We start from the raw sequence: 13,885 nt of genomic DNA, 5'->3' as shown, positions 1-13,885 counted from the left end.
CAGTCAGGGCAGGTGAAATTTCCAGACCCCAAGGTACAAAAAAGCACACAGTTCCGGTACAAGTTATTCGGTAGTTAATTGTACAGGGCTGGGTTGTGCTTAGTTTAAAATAAACTCGGAAAGAAAGAGCACCAAGCTAAGCGGTGCTCGTAGTCTCTAACATCAGCACAAATTAGCTACGATAATTTCCCGTTCATTAGAAATAACAGCACCATGCCTGCGGTGAGACCCTGTCGGCATAAAAGAAGATAGGACACGTAGTGATTATTATCATTTTGATTATCAAGTTGCAAATATATTTATTAAATTACCTTTATGTTAAAGTAAACGGTAAAAATTTCATCATTTATATAAATTAAAAATACAAAAAATTAAAAACGAATTTAAAATTGAATTCGTCCAAAATTTGGCGACGATCGGTCTAAAATTGGAGATTTGTATGTGAATGTTTGTTCTTCATACAAATCTCCAATTTTATACCGATCGTCGCCAAATTTTGCACACACACCAAACAGGACCGGGATTGAACCATAGGCTACTTTAAAAGTTCGTCAGAACTAGGCATCTGCCCGAAATGGGCGAAAAACCGTCTGACAACAATAGTTCCTGGGCCGCCAACAGTCACTTTGTTGTGTGTGTTCACTCTGGTTGTCACGGTTCCCCATAAGAATACGTTTCAGATATGCATATATTCCTTTGTAATGGTTTGCATCTTCTTTTACGCTGCAAAATTTATTTGGCAATTTAAATTTATTCCTTAAATAAAACCATTTAAAGGAACCAATTAAATGTATTCAATTTATTCATTAAATTTATTTTAACCATTTAAATTTATTCCTTTATAATAGTTTGTCACTTTTTCAATCGTAATCAGTAATTGAAGAAAACCCGGGCAGCGCCGGATATTATAGCTATTATGATATAATTAATAAGTGAGCGAAAATTCGGGACACTGTCCCGTTATATAAATACTGGTCATATACAAATACAAATACAACGCCACAACAGGCAAAATGTCCAACGAGATGGCTGATAATCCTATCACTATAGTTATCAGAAATGGTGAAATCTCTGCGAGAGAAAAAAAACGTGTTTCTTCTGATTACGTTCGCCGTAATTATGTTCCCTTATTAAGGGAACTACACCAGTTACTACTACAAGCAAGTACAAGTTATTTTTCGACACCACATGGTATAAGTATGATTGAGCAAGTACTAGTTTGTACTTGGAAATTCGTCTAGCTCGAGTGATGATGCGCTCGGTTTGGCAACACAAAAAAGCTTATCGGAATCAGTCATCATTACGTTTTGGAATAGTTTCCACACAGAGATATCGCGCCAACATTATATTTCCCCCCAAAAAACTAGTGTTGTTACGGTATAGGACATATTCACTAATGAACTGGGCGTGCATAATTCAAGAGAAAACTATGTCCGAGACCCAATCCGACAGCCATTGGTATATGATCATAAGTGCGAATAGTGTTTCTTACGTTCGCCATGGTCTTGCCAAGCCTCTCTCTCTCTCTCTGTCAGTCTGTCTCGTCAATTGACATAGATAATAAGCGGAACGGAATAGCACATTCACCGAAGCCCTAATGGTGAAGAAGTAATAATATTCTCACATTAACCCGACAAAAAAAAAACCCACCCAAAAAAAAAACAAGATAGAAGTTCATATGGAGTCAAATGAAACGCAAATATTGTTATAACGCCGTGTAATTGTAGTTGCGAAGCGTATGAATACGGAATTCATAGTAGGTATGAATTTCTGTATGAGAGGGGCAGGAATATTCCTTTCGAGTGTGATGTTCATATTATATCATTCTCGGTGTGTATTTCGACACTAGATGACGTTGGAAACGCGTTACCATTGCTTCGGGCGATACGCGTACCCACTAATTTCACAAGACTTTTTTTTTTCTTTTTTGCAGTTCGCATGTTTCGAACGTAACCGTAGGTGGACGGTCACTGTACATACCTGTTAGTTTCCTCTGAGTAGGGAGAGTACTATTCCCCGTAATTAGTTGGGTGGAGGCCCTTGTAAGGTTTTTATTTATTTATTTTTTTCCCATCTCGACGCCGGGCCATTAAATAGTGTAAAAAGAGTGAAGAACTACAGGTTAAGTGGTAGATGATGAGTTAAATAAACAAGAAAATTAAGAATGAACGCGAGTGGCATCACTTTTCTACTACGTGACCTTGGAATTCATCGAACGTTACTTCTTTTCAGTGAGGACCGTGGGAAACGAATGGGCGTCTGTTCATGAATATAGCTGTGATTATATGTACTCGTTAGCATTAGGATCGGCATTTCGTGGCCAACCACGATGAGCTCTTATTGGACATTGGATACCGTTCTATGGTTTAGGGACGTGTATTAAAGTAGAAGGATCAAAACATTGATGGCTCAGCAATATGGTTATCATACGCTTCCCAAAGACGAGACCCCAAAATCTAAGTTTTGATTTCATTTAAATACTTACTGACGATGATCCAGAAGTTAAACAATTTTATCATTGACAGATGACAGCACAAAAACGGGGTTTAATTTTTCCTTGAGGACTCATGGTTCCCGAGCTGTTGCTTAAGAGCTATTTTATACCGCAGTTAAAATAGCTCTTAAGTTCATATGTTCATATATAGGGTGACTCTAAATTAGGGTTACCAGATCTGAAAACTGAAAAAGGAAGACGCCTGCACTCACACCGTTAGTGACGTCACTTTCTCTAATTTTCATAACAGATGGCGACACTATTCTGACTATTAAAACCGGCCAGAACAACAAATTTTCCCAACAAAAACAGAAAAAATTCTGGGAATTTCTAATGCTGTTAGTCAACATTTTTTTATTATAGAATCTGTTTCCGAATCGCAACGGCGAAGGCGGTCGTGGGTGTTTTTAGAATGCACAGTAGCACTTCACCAAAAAATATATATAATTTTTCCTATATGTCTTATCAACCATAGGTGCCAGAACCTGGGGGCTGAGGTTATGTGAGTGCAACCAATATTTTTTTTGAGGGGCTGAGCCCCTCTCCCTACCCTAATTATTCCAACGAATCTTTCTGCCTCTTGTGTACGGGATTTTGTCCCGTACATACGGGACGAAGGGCAATTTTCAGCCCTTTGTTTCCTTCGTGTTGGTGCTTCTGCTATCAACCATTCAAGGGTGCATATTCCTCTTCGGATCAGATTGAAGGTTGTTTTATAACGCAAGGACCATCAAGGTTATGTTGCGCCAAACAAAGCTGTGGGGAAAAGCGGGGCAAAATCGATTGCCAAATGTTTCAGTTAAAAATTTCACAAAACTTTGCTGTACAATTTTTTTCAAAAAAAATTGGAGGGATACGTGATTTAAAAAAAAAATTTAAATTATATATTAAATTTTTGAACGCCATTTTCATGATTAAAATATACTCAGAAAATAAAATTTACAAATTAATTTGCATTTAAACAAAAAGTGGTTATGTGCCATGTGCTGTGCCTTCAAGACACCACGACCTCCTCAGCAAGATCACAAGATTGAGAATCAGAATCTTCTCAAGATATATTCCAGACGTACGAATATCGAGATTTCAAATGTTCCAGAAACTGAGAATGAAAATCTCCAACAAATTTTCACGAATATTGATGCAGTCTCGAAAACAAATATCTGCGGAAATCAGTTTTTGTCGTCTGCACCAACAAATTGTAAGATGATATTTTTCATGTAAATATACAGAGCTTACGCGCTAACTACTTACTGATAACTTAACCGCTTTACTGTCAAGAGTATATATAAATCATATTTCTATATTAATTCTTTCCGAAATTTAGATCTACAGTAATGCAATGGGTTTATATAAAATTGAAGACTTTGATTCGTTTTTTTAAATGCAGAGATAATAACCGGTCGGGAGGCATTGCAGTTTATACACGATATTTGTTAAATTTCAGTCAAACCGAATTGGAAATGTCAACTGCAGAAATTATATTATCATACAGCAAAAAATTGAATTAATATCATTATATTGCTCTCACAATTTTACTATTTCAAATTTCATTGGAACTGGATTCTGTCTTTAAAAAGATTAAATTATGGAAACATATCATAATAATAGGAGATATGAATATAAATTTACTAACATATAATTCCGATGTACTTGATTATCAAAACAATCTATTTCAGGTCGGATTTCAATCCTTAATAAATGAACCAACCAGAGTTAACGATACCTCGACTTGTATTGATCATAAGAAATAAAAAAATCCTACAATATATATATATCACTTTCCTCTGGAATATACACTGCTCAAAACAATTAGGGGAGCAAGCAAAAAAGTGAAGTAAACCGTGCGAGACAGCCACGTATTGGCATACAATGGATAGTACACGCGTATCAATGCGCAATACAGAAAAAAGACGTAACAAAATTTGGAATTAAGCTTTAATTCTTTGAAAATATGGAAAAAACATGAAAAGATGATTTAGGGCAACAATTTGGTTACATGTAAACGATAAAAAAAAGTACTGTTTAGACATGATGCATGAGTTTTAATAGGGCGTGTGGTCTCCTCGAACAGCTAAGACTGCTGCACACCTGTTTGCCATGGATGCGATGAGGTTATCGATCAGACTTTGGGGAATACTGTTCCACTCCTCAAGAAGTGCAATCTGCAAGTCTCGGACAGTAACAGGCGGCCTTGGTCGCGCAGCAATGCGTCGTCAAACATGCTCGATTGGATTCAGGTCAGGAGAGCATGCTGGCCATTCAATACGCTGTATTGTTTCAGCTTCAAGCATGTTCTCCACCAGACGAGCTCTATGCGGTCGGGCATTATCATCCTGGAAAACAAAGGAATCTCCAATGGTTCCAGCGTAAGGGATGACATGAGGTCGCAGTATCTCGTCTGCATACCTTCGGGCCGTCAAAGTGCCATTCCGAATGATATGGTCCGTACGTCCGCCTATGCTGATTCCACCCCATACCATCCAACCAGCTCGTCTGTATTGTGACCTTTCACGAACGAATGCGGGGTTATTTCGAGTGCCCCTGTCCCTCCATACCAGAACACGTCGGGTGTCACACTCCAGACTGAATCGGGACTCGTCTGTAAACAGCACTTGGCTCCAATCATGTTGCTCCCAATCTCGATATTCAGCAGCCCATCTTCTTCGGGCCGCACGGTGGCGTGGGGCCAACGGAATGCAGACCATTGGCCTACGTGCATAGAGCCCTCCCTCATGAAGCCGATTACGTACTGTTTGGCTGGACACCCTTCGTCCTGTCGCCAAGAGCAACCGTCTTTGCAGCTGCGTAGCATTCTCTGTTCTGTTTCGATGGGCTGTTAACCGTACATACCGGTCATCAGTTGCTGTAGTGGCGCGTGGCCGAACTTGCCCTGGTCGACGTCTAACATTTCCTGTTTCTTGGAATCGATTCCACAGCATTGCAACAACACTTCTGGCGACTCCAACAGCGTCCGCGACACTACGTTGTGTTTGCCCGGATTCCAGTCTGCCTATAACACGCCATGCCATGGATTCCGGTAAATCACGTTGTTGAGACATCCTCAAGTCACCTTGTCTCAAAAAAAAAAAAAATACTGCGCAATCGAATTTCACAGTTACGGCAGTAAAACAGACTTTTCTGCAACATCCCGATTTCTGCCCTTATCTCCTTTTTCTGGTTTTTGGCGTCATGAACTTTGATTTGCATATGAAGTTTTCTTCTTCCGTTTCCTGCTAGGCTTTAAATTATGGATGATTCATTTTATGTTACTTATCGGTATACATCTTTGCGTAATTTTGTTGAAACCATGTGCTCCCCTAATTGTTTTGAGCAGTGTATATCAACGTTAACCGATCACTACCCCGTTCTTCTAAAATTATTTGTGGCAAAATTCCAATTTCCAAATCTCATGAAAATCCCTCTCTCATATTATTAGATAAAAAAAACTTTCCACTCATTTTAACAATTATAAATATCTCTGGTTTAATAATATCGACTTAAATTTGCAATATCAGTATTTTACATCGACTCTGAACTCTATTAACAATAACTTTAAGTTTGTAACATATCGAAACAACAAATTAAAAAAATTGGATGACGTCTGAAATCCGTCTTGATCAAGGGAAAAGAAAAATTATATACTAGATTATATATAAAAAAAGAAACATCCTTATAATTTATTATTTAAAACTGTTTATAATTGTGTAGCTAGGAAACTGAAATTGAAAATCATAAACACTAAAAACGAATATTATAGAAAACAATTTTTTAAATGTAATACAAACCATCAGAAATGGAAATTCATTAATAATACCATCAATCATAAAAAATCTCAAATTCAATTTTTCCAATTTTTTCTATCAGCTTGGAACTAGCAAATCGATTCAACGTCCATTTTAAAGATATCAACAATGATAATTTAGCTTTTTTAACGACACTAGTGAATTAAAAAATTATTTATATCCAACTGTAAATTCTTTTGTTTTGTTTGATGTAGATAATGCTGAGGTCCTAAATAATCTAAACAGCTTCTACAAGAAATCGACACCTGACTACGATGGTAGCAGTATATATCTTATTAAGGAATTTGCACGAAATAATGTTGAATTTCTAACAAAATTTATTAATACATCTTTCTATTCAGCTACATTTCCTGATTCCTTAAAGCGAGCAACCATCCTTCCGATCTACAAATCTGGAGAGAAAAAGGCCTATGTATCGTTTCTCCCAATTTTTTTCTAGAGTTATAGGAAAAATTGTATCACAGCTAGAATTTATAAATTCCTTAACCTGACAAACTTGTTTGCTGAAAATCAATATGGTTACATACAGGGTGATCAGAAAATAAGCCCTTATTTCAAAATTAAATATCTCTACAACAAAGATCAATAGAATTATGCGGTAAACGGTATGTTTATTAGCAAAACTAAGAATGTTGTACAGAAATTTCGAAATTTTTTTTTTTAATTTTTTAAAATTAAAAAAAAGAAACAAAACTAAAGAGTTTGGGGTTCCGAAAATCCTCATTTGTGTGAAGAGAAAGCACTGCATTCGCCGAAGAGAAAGTTACTGCATGGGCTGGCTGCGGTATGCGCCATGTGTGCTGACAAATTGTTCCAAAATTGTAAGTAACAAAATTGTCTACGTTCAGTAGTAATCGTTTCTCGCACGAAGAAGGGGCCGAGAATGCCTCTGGCGCATACCGCAGCCCATGCAGTAACTTTAGGCGAATGCAGTGGTTTCTCTTCACACAAATGAGGATTTTCGGAACCCCAAAATCTCCAGTTTTGTTTATTTTTTTAAATTTTAAAAAATTTAAAAAAAAACTAAATTTTCGAAATTTCTGTACAACATTCTTACAGTTTTGCTAATAAACGTACCGTTTACCGCATAATTCTATTGATCTTTGTTGTAGAGACATTTAATTTGAAATAAGGGCTTATTCGCTGATCACCCTGTAAAAGGACGTGGTACCGAAAACGCTCTATTGAACTTCTCTAAATTTCTTTATAACAGTATTGATAACTGCAAATTTATCCTGGCCATATTTTTAGACATCTCAAAAGCTTATCACAATGTAAATCACTCAATTCTCATTAAGAAACTCAGATCTGCTGGAATCAGAAGTAATACATTGAACTGGTTCACTTCATACCTAACCAATCGTAAACAAAGAGTTAAAATTAAAAACAAGTGACTATATCACTATATAAAGAGGAGTCCCCCAGGGATCAAATTTAGCCCCCCTTACTTTTTATAATATTCATAAACGACTTACGTAAACTAAATATTCATGGTACTATGATTACTTACGCCGAGGATTCAGTTCTTTTATATTCTTCCAACGATTTTAATACACTAACAACTAAAATAAATCAAGACCTGTGCCTAATCAGAAAATGGTTCCTAGCCAATGATTTAACACTAAATCTTTTAAAGACTAAAGTCAATTTCAACTTAATGTACTCCGAAACTGATTTTAATCTAAACTTCCATAGTACAATATGTCTGATGAACCTCGACTGCTCTTGCAAAAAAATTCAGCAGGTAAAAAATATCAAATATCTCGGACTTAACATTAGTAGCAATATAAAATGGAAACTTCATGCACTGGAAATAGCTAAAAAACTACGTTTTATCGTATATAAATTCTATCATTTGATCATTTTCTGCACACGGGGATAATTAGACCAATACCTACAATTTATTGTCGATTCTGAACGGCAGGCTTGTTTTTTATACTCGTCGAGGGGTTGGTGCTCTAACCCTATAAATTTTATTATCTGAAACAAAAGGTAACAGCAGAATTTATGAGAGAAATTTACTATGCATGGTTTTATTCAGTTGTCAATTATGGTATCATCACATCTGGGGAAGCGATTACAAGGCAAATCTACAGCCTATTTGTTCTATTCAAAACAGATGTTTCAAAACTATTTACAGTGCTCGCTCTCACAAATATCAATTTATAGAAATTTAAATCTACTCCCTGTAAGACATAACGCCATCTACCGAATCATACTCTACATATATCGTAATAAATCAATATGCACTCAAAGAGAGTCCATATCACTAATAAGACCAAACGAAATTTACTGCATACCCTCATTTAGAAAAGAAATATTTCGCAAACATTTTTACTACCTTGCTCCTAAACTATTTAATGCTTTACCGTTGGTTATACAGAATTCATCCAGGTTTTTAAAAAATCACTTTTTGAATTTCTAATAGCAATAAACGATATTGAAGTATATTTTCAATTATAGACGCGAATTATATTATTATCAATATGCCTGTAGTTGCCTCATATCAATTTTCATTGTATCAAACGCAATTGTTATGTGAACATGTACTTCAATATAATTGTTACAAAAATTTATCCAAAATCATTTTATCTAACTTTATTTTTTATTATAACTTTTTTGTTATTTATTTTTTGTTTCTTTCGTCTTTACTATCAATTAGTTGTTCTGTACAGGCATAAGCCTGTAGACGACAAACATTGAGATTTGACTGTTTTATGTGTTATTTAACTTTGGAAACAAATAAATAAATTTGAAGAAAAAAGATACTTACTGTATTTTCACAAGCACCAAAATTAGCCTTATTTAAGTCGGAAACACAGTACTTGCACACACACACACACACACAAACAACACCATGAAATATTGATCACACAGATCTTACGTACAATCCCCTAATACTATCCTCATGCTCACCTCGGATATCTGATGTTTTACCATTAATTTGAAACCGTTATCGAAAAAACTAGCGTTCTTCCGAGACGGCATTTCGAACTCAACACCACGGCCGTCAGGCAAAAAATATCTTTCGCGAATGGTCAGGTGGGCTCATTATGACCCCATGGAAACTTTGACGAATGAAAGAACGGCAAAAAATATGGCAAATCTCATAAATTTGTCAAAAACGTATAAACAACCTGCTTGAAAGGTACTGGTAACAGGATGCACAGGATGCATTTCTTTCTCAAGGGAGTGGTACGTGTAGTAATGCGTGGGGTCAAAATGACCCCACCACTCCAGTTGAGGGTTAAACTAATGGTAGCACCTGGGTTTTGCCCCACAAACTGGCATTCATGAAAAAAATGGCAAAACTTTGTTCAGTGATGCCTCAAATATTCTACTGATGCTTTTGAATGTTGCTTGAAAAATAATGAATGTGTGTGCGTGAACTTATGAACTTACGATCATGATTCTTCAAACATTTAGCCAAGTAGGGTATGGCAGATAATATAAAGCACAAAATCGAATTATTTCTACCTAAAAACTAGGTAGTGAAATGAAGGGTTGCTATCGATTACATATATTCATTTCGCATATTTCTGAAGTATACACTTTTTTCTTTGGCGAATTTTTCACACTTTGCGACTTGCCTGTCGCATAGCTCTCCATTTCCTGCCATTGATGATTTTTCAGCAATTTTATTTTAGCGATAGATGGCAACTTTATTTGCCTTTGACAATTTTTTCGGCTGTAATTGGCAACTTTATTTACCTTTGAAAATTTTCTTGGCTGAAATTGACAACTTTTTTTTATTTCAAAACACACACACAAATACTAGACAGTAACAAATAAAAAGGAATGCAAAAGAAATAGAAAAAAGACATATATAACGAGAATATACACTATGTGGCTTAGAGAGACATTAAGTCTTCTAGGAGGAAGTCAAGAAAAGAATTTGTATTACATTGTTTCACCGCCATTGTGATCCAAGTATGCAGAAAGTATAAAGAAAGAACATGTAAAAAATGCAAGACGTGTGCAACAGTTCAAACTTTAGTTGCCTTTGACAATTTTTTTAGCTATCAGTGGCCATTTGTATTTGTCTTTGACAATTTTTTTGGCTATAATTGGTGATTTTAATTGCCTTTAACAATTTTTTTTGGCCGTAATTTGCAACTTTACATGCCTTTAACAATTTTTTTTGGCCGTAATTTGCAACTTTACATGCCTTTAACAATTTTTTTGGCTGTAATTTGCAACTTTACATGCCTTTAACAATTTTTTTGGCTGTAATTTGCAACTTTACATGCCTTTAACAATTTTTTTTGGCTGTAATTTGCAACTTTACATGCCTTTAACAATTTTTTTTGGCTGTAATCTGCAACTTTACATGGCTTTGACAATTTTCGTGGCTATCGGTGCCATTTTTACTTGACTTTGACAAATTTTTTGGATGTAATTGACAACTTTATAGCTCTTTGACTTTTTTTTGGATGTGTAATTGCCATTTTACTTGTAAACAATTTTTTTTTTAAATGTAATTGACAACTCCCGTATGACAATGTGTTGTACGGGTTCCGATTTCCCGTATTTTTATATGGAGGAAACATGGTTATGCTGGTAATAACCATGGTTTAATGCATGGTTATGCTTATGCTGGCATTTACGGTGCTAGGTATTTATTATGGTTGTGTGTGTACTGATACTTTTTGGCCGGAACACCTTTTGCGGTCCGCATTTGGCCCCGCGAGCCGGAGATTGTGCACCGCTGCTCTTGATGAATGTTGAATTCATTCAAGAACCTCTATAATTAGCAAGATAATTCACACCCTATATTTTTGATATTCTCTGCTCTTTTTCTAAAAAAATTCTTTGAAATAACTCCAACGAATTCCCAGACTAAGAAATAAAGCAAGAAATCTTCTGATTCCTGAGACAAGGCGTCAGGAATCTCGTTAATGAAGACATCTTACAGACAAAAAAGCAAAAAAAGGGATGATTTTCAAAGACGTCGGTGTCCAACGGACTGTGTCAACACTTTCATTGAGAAAGTACATCATCTTCGTAACTAGGGTCTGACATTCTCATAATGGCTACAATTTGAGAGATCTCTCTCTCCAATTATACTGATCAATGGGAAAGCCAGAAAATGATTGGTTACCTCTTCTTTTTATTTTCCTTGCTGATTATCAGTGGACCGTCGCGAGTTATCATGAGTATTCCTTGCCTTTGTATTTCGTTCGAATTCTCGCTAACCTATACATTAAAGTGTACGGTCATCACAGTTTTTCTTTTTCTCCTGACCGTTTCTGTCGATCATTTCAATAGTCTCTTCCATTGATGGCGTTTTCGTGCTGGTCGATTCTCGTTTAAAATGAAAAAAACTTATAATCAATACCATGTGTCAGAAATTGTACATAACCTATTGTGTACTACATGTTCACGTTTTCTGTTACGTGTAAAATCCTTTTGGCACCGTGTGATTTCGATCTCGCGTGATGGGAAATAATTTAAGATCATTGATGGGTTTTTTTTTTAATGTACGCGTGTATGTAGGAGCAAAACTGTTGCGGTTTTTATGAGGTCATTTCTCATTTTTTGTCATTTTCTTACTTGATATACGGATCGCATCTTGGTCCAATTGGCGTTTCTATAGCGTCAATAAAATGACTGGACAAATCGCAAAAAATCTAGGCGACAGAAAAAAATTCTAGGCACCTAAAAATATTATCCGAAGAAAAAAAAATCTCTTATCAGAATTCGGTGTCGTTTGGCCCAAGAGAATACCATTTACAACATTTTGAGCACCGTTTAATTTCGTGCGACAACCCTATGCATCTTGACGATTTCCTGCAAAAATACTTTTCTAAGGCCGAGATTACACTATAAAAGTTTGAGAAAACTTTAAAAATGCAGCCAATAAGACCATCGGTTGCATTTGCACGAATATAACCGGTACGATTATTGGTTGCATTTTTCAAGTTTGATAAAATAACTTTTATAGGGTAATCATGGCTTAAGAAATATTATGGCGACTATTTACAATTTTTAGCATTAAAAAAAAACACAATGTCATCAAAATTCATGGGAAAAAAAAAATAAACAAAAAATTTCAGTCTATAAAAACAAATTCTTCACTGTCAGAGTCTATAGACTTTCAGTGACTCCGTACAGAGCAAGAACGAGAAATAAGCGCAAAGAAAGTGAAGGAGCTGCTTTCCCCTCAGAGTAACGAACGGAATAGCATTATTAATATTAGAAACTATTAATAAAGGTAAACGGTCTCTAGAAGCCATTCCAGCAACAGATCTCGAACCCATTATCTTTCCTTTTACTCCTCAACAACGAAACTGGATCCCGAAACAAGGATATACTCATACCACGAACGAAAGGATTTACAACCACTACCAAAGCAGCCACTAAAGCAACATGTAGATTCTATTTTTTTTTTTTTTCTACCATTTTCTACATCAATATAAATAATAAGGCTAAAGGTCAAAAATGCCTCACCAAAAATATTCTACCTCCAATATTACAAATAAGGACTAGTGTTAATGGTGGAATCGAGGTTCCGTGATCGGTCATTAAATATATTCTGAAAGAAAGAAAGGCGAAAAAAAAAATGATCACCCTTTGCTCAATATATCATAACAGCATGGCCGGTTAATATTTTCTTTCTCTTATTATACAGTAATTTCATTGTATGACCCATCTTCGGATAGATGGGCAGAGAGAGAATACGGTAATAAAAGTCCTTTATTGTCCGTTTCTTGATGCAAGGACTTTTACCGTGACCTTGTGCTTTCCGCAAATTAAATCGAGCGTTTCTTGAACCCCCTCATTCTTCTTTTATTGCTTTTCTTTTTCCATGATAGGATGCAAGATTGTAAGAAAGGATATTATTTTCATTTTTTTTTTGTTACCTAGAAAAGGATATTTCATATGTAGGGAAAACATCTTTATATATAAATTCCCGTGATCCCTTCGAGATGCCGGGTTTAAGATGCCACAAACGTGTTTTAAGGGATTTCCTTACGTTTTTAGTCGGTTCTTAGAGATAAACAGACTCGTTATACGTTTTTGTATGTGCAATAATGTTGGTGTATTTTTTTTTTTTTCAAGAACTTTCCGAAATGTTATAACTAGAGCCTGGATTATATGCGCGAAAAACGTAGCAAAATCTGCACTAAAAACGCTGAAATATGCACTAAAACTCCTGAAATATGTATTAAAAAACATCGAAATTTGCACTAAAAATAAAGGCAAATTTAAATATGTTGAGAGAAATGCCATGAAATCGAAATGTGTAAGAAACATGAAAACAATCTATATAATAATGCCAAATAATGTCACAAAAGAAAAATGGAAAATATACACAAAAAACGCAATTGAAAGTTCCAAAAAGAAAGAGAAAAAATCATAAAAACTATAAAAATATGCGTTTAAAAATGCTGAAACATGTATGAAATGAAAAAATATACATTAAAAGATAGATATGCACAAAAACAAAAAAAATCATATTAAAAACAGTGAAGTATGGCCAAAACTAAGATAAAAAAAATGCCGTAAAACTATAACATATTCGCAATAAATGAAGAACACATGCAATTAGAAATGCAATTCTTGCATTTAAAAGTACAAAAATATG

Source organism: Pholcus phalangioides, unplaced genomic scaffold, assembly GCF_987345545.1.
Source record: "Pholcus phalangioides strain wild (caught in Gottingen) unplaced genomic scaffold, Ppha-v1.0 ptg000014l_1, whole genome shotgun sequence".
Classification (NCBI taxonomy): domain Eukaryota; kingdom Metazoa; phylum Arthropoda; class Arachnida; order Araneae; family Pholcidae; genus Pholcus; species Pholcus phalangioides.
Note: the sequence above shows the minus strand (reverse complement) of the source record.